Genomic DNA, 4,307 nt, shown 5'->3' with positions numbered 1-4,307 from the left:
AGTTTCCCTTTCTCTCTCCCTCTCTCTCTACTACTCCTTTAAAAGACTGCAGCAAGTTGCAGCAAGACAGCCAAATATTGATCAATGGGGAGTGTGTGTGCGCGGGTGTGTGTGTGTGTGTGTGTGTGTGTGTGTGTGCCGGGGGTGGAAGGGACCGGGCAGAGCAGGGAGGAGGGAGAGGAGGTGGTGGTAGGGGTGGGGGGGTCCTTGCTTTTTTTTTTTTTTTTTCTATTTCTCTCTCTTTTTTTTTTTTTTTTTTTTTCCCTCTCTCCTCCCCCCCAGATGGCATCGCACACACCCCCTCCTCCGTCCTCTCCTCCCCGCCCCGGTGCCCCCCTTTCTCCGGCCGGGCTCAGGCGTTGCACCGGCTGCTGCCGGCTCTGCAGTACCCGCTCCGATCCCGCCGCTGCTCCGCACAGCCCCGCGGAGGGCTCCGCTCCTGCGGGTCGGGGCGGTGACCGCCGGCAGCGGCCCCCAGCACTCCCCCCCCCCCCCCCCCACTCATCCCCTCCCTCTTGCTTTTCTCCCCCTCCACACACGCACACACGGGAATTTGCCCCAGGAGGGAGGATGATGCTGCATTTTACCGTCCCCCGACCCCAGCGTCAAACTCCCACTGGGCAAACTCCCAGCTCCGAATTGTCACCTTTTCCCTTTCCCTTATCTACAGCCCGAGGTGGCCCAAAGGAAGCTGATCTGTGCTCCGACGAGGGGGACAGGGACTCCGGAAAGGGTTTGGGGTAAGAGGACCAGGGGGGAGTGGGATGCTCACTCCTGCTTGTCCGGCAGCACCTCTATCCCCATCCCCTCTGCTGCCAGCAGCTCCCTGAGCAGTGACCCAAGAGAGACAGTGAGGGTCCTGACACCCTCCAGATGGAAAAAGAAAAAAAAAAAAAAAGGTTTTCCAAGCAAAGACACCAGCAGACCATTACATAAGAGGAGAAAAATTCTGCAGCTCTCCGGACCAAAAGGAGAGCAGCAGGGAAATGTATTCATTTGCAGCAGGAGACCTGCCCACCAACTCTCCCCAGCAGCAAGCTCTGCTCCTCCTGGAGCTTCAGCCAGGACTGCTTGGGACAGCAGATCCAGCCTTAGCAGACCTGACCAACCCCTTGCAGGCAAGGCAGGAGAAAAGGCAGGGTTGCTTTGCAGGAGCTTTATACTTAACTCCTAAGTCTAAATTGCAGATATGTCATTAAAAAAAAAAAAAAACCCGAAGAATGGAGATCTCTGCTCAGTGTCTGTCCCTTCACCAAATTCCTGCTGTATTATAGCCAGTTGGATCAAGCAGAAATTGATTTATTTTGGGATGGAACCGAGGACGTTGTGCAAAGCTTGAGAGATCAAGGTTCTTTCATAATAAACCCTTTCTGAAACAGAAAGAGTGAGAGTGGAAATAAGAGAAGCTCAAGGCTGTCAGCACTCAGGATTAGGCAAACAGTGGGCTCTGCTCAACTTGATGCAGTTATTAACATTGGAGAAAACCAGGATATTCAGCAATCCTTTTCATGCTCACAGCTCCTCACACACTGTGTGTATCAAGCAGAGATTCAAAGAAGGAGCCCGTGTTTGAGGGCTTGGGGGGGCCTGGGTTAGGTTGCAGAGGCAGTGGTTCAGTTTGGGTGCCTGAGGTCCTGCAGAAGTGTGGAAAGATGGAATTCTTCCAAAGGATGCAACAGAGACTCTGGGAGCATTGGGTTGGAAACCTACCAGGCTGAAATCAGTAGATTCACAACTAACTTGGTAAAACAGGCTTAATTTTTGGACATTTGAATGGGTGCTGCGAGCACACCACACCTTCCAAATTGAGGCTGTTTTTATTTAGTGACCTAGATAATGATGATCTGGAGGCACTTGCAAATGTGGGCTGGAGTTCTTACAGGCAACAGGAAGGAGAGGTTGGGAGTGGGAAATTTTGTAGAAAAGACCCTATCAGCCTCCTATTTGCTCATCTTAAAGTATTGACCATGACAGAAATCTGCTCCAACAACTTCAGGAAACACTAAGCTCCATTGGTACCAATTACAGCTCTTTGTCTACTTTATGATGCACTTATACTGATGGTTGAATGCTCCCAGTGAATAAAGTCTAAATGCAAAAGCTTTATTGAGCTTTTGTACTCACACACACAAGCAAGACCTTGAGTGGGAAGTGAGAGCCTAATTCCTCACTTTTACACACGCAGTCAGAGTTTGACAGTTTGTCACCTTATCAAAACTATGGGTGCTACATTGGCAGAGATACCTTATCACTGTGGGATTCTGCACAGGCTGCAGAAGCTTTGCCTGAAGCTTCTCTGTCCTTGGTGTTCATTTCTTCTGTGGCTTATATGGTGCTGGGAGCCGGTCTGGCAGTGGCAGAGCTGTAATGACTTCTTTTGGTGGCTGTGGCCTTGCCCAGTAATCCCTCCACAAACCTCATTGTTGCTCAGGAGGATGGTCAGGACTTCCTATTGATCATAGGAAGAGCTCAGGAGCACAGCACAAGTACTCACAGAACCACAGAATCACAGAATTGCCATGGTTGGAATAGACTTGTGAGATCACTGAATCCAACCATCATCAACCCCCCACCTCCCAGTCAAATAAAATAAAAATATCTATATCACCATGTTCACTAGAGCATGTCCTGAAGTGCCACATCTACATGGTTTTTAAATACTTCCAGGGATGGTGACTCTGACACCTCCCAGGCCAGTTCCAGGGCCTGAGTACTCTCTCAGTAAAAAATTCTTCCTGATATTTAGTTCAAACCTCCCCTGGTTCAACTTCAAGCCATTTCCTCTGGTCCTGTCATTGTCCACTTGAGATACAAGGCCATCACCCTACAACCTCCTTTCAGAGCTGTAGAGAGCAATAAGGTCTCCTCATCTCCCAACTATTCATTCCCAATTCCCTCAGCCTCTCCTCACAGGACTTTTTCTCCAGATCCTTCACCAGCTTGGTTGCCTTTCTCTGAACTTGCTCCAACAACCCAATGGCTTTCTTGTAGTGAGGGGCCCAGTCTGGATCTCCCTAGGAGGAGCAAGTCTCTCTGGTGCCAGATTAAGAGATGTTATGTTAAATGTGGAAGGTTTTGTTTTGTTTTGGTTTGGTTTTTTTTTTTGCAGCTTCTCCCAGTTTTGGACAACTTCTGCCTCCCAGGATGCTGCAGTGGAGCATTCATCCAGGGCACTGCTGAAGCACAGACCATGAAAAGAGAGGGCAAAGAAATATGTGCAATGAACAGTGTGACTGAGCACACACTGAGCAGAAAAATGAAACATTACCAAAAAGTAGCTGGTCTTGCCTCTCCCTTGGAGTACACAGTAACAAAGAGTGATCTGGCATCAGTTCCCCACAGATTCCATGGATGATAAAGTGCATTATGTTGATCAGCTCAAATGGCAGAATCCATGGAGGGTCTAAAAAGCCAGGTTGAAGTACATCTCAGAAACAAGTAGAACATCAGCATCTTTTCTGAGAACAATGTTGGGATATGCTGATATTTGTCTCTTCCCTAGTGTCATCCAATGAATCCTCTTTAAAGGTGAATAACCCATGTGCCAGGTTTGTTAGCTGGGGGAACTGAATAATGGTTCACAGAGGCTGGAGCCCAGAGAAATGATAAACCACACGGAGATTCGAAACACTCAGAAATATTTGAAACAAGATTCTGCTTGGAAAAAATGCAACTGTGATGGGGAAAATAGCTGGAGATGCCAACTCCCAGAAAGGGGTCAACTTTGGGAACAAATGACTGTAAAAAATAACCCAACAGATTACAGTATAGAGTGGGGCAGATAAGATTTTAGAAGAGACATTACACAGCAGAAAGTAGAAGCGATACAAATTTACTTGGGGAGATTTCCTAAAGCTGGGAGGGAACCTTCCCTCTGTGCAACTCTGCTGTGGCTGAACTGGGGAACTGTGCTCTGCTTGGGGGGTCACTGAGGCAGAGTAAACCTGCCCATGGTTTAAATAAGAATTATTAGTGGGCTCAAGGGGTTGGTATAGGTGCACTAATTGGGTATTGAAGAAGGTAGAATTGGATGCCAGAGAGCCAGATTGCCATATGTTGATTCACAGTCAAGAAAACCTACAAACTGTCCTATTGACATAGTGATTTTAAGTTGTTATGTTTTAATAGCTGGGCGGATATAGTAAAAAAAATGATAGTTCAAAAAGATATATAATAGTGAAAAAAACAAAAGAAATATTTAGAATATCCACAGAGGCTGTGTATATGAGAGCAACTAAAACAGATTTCAGACTGACTGGCAGTTCATGTCTTACAAGCTGAAAATGGGAAAGAAAAATTCTAATGTG

This window comes from Heliangelus exortis, chromosome 3 (assembly GCF_036169615.1).
Source record: "Heliangelus exortis chromosome 3, bHelExo1.hap1, whole genome shotgun sequence".
In the NCBI taxonomy this organism is placed as follows: Eukaryota; Metazoa; Chordata; class Aves; order Apodiformes; family Trochilidae; genus Heliangelus; species Heliangelus exortis.
Note: the sequence above shows the minus strand (reverse complement) of the source record.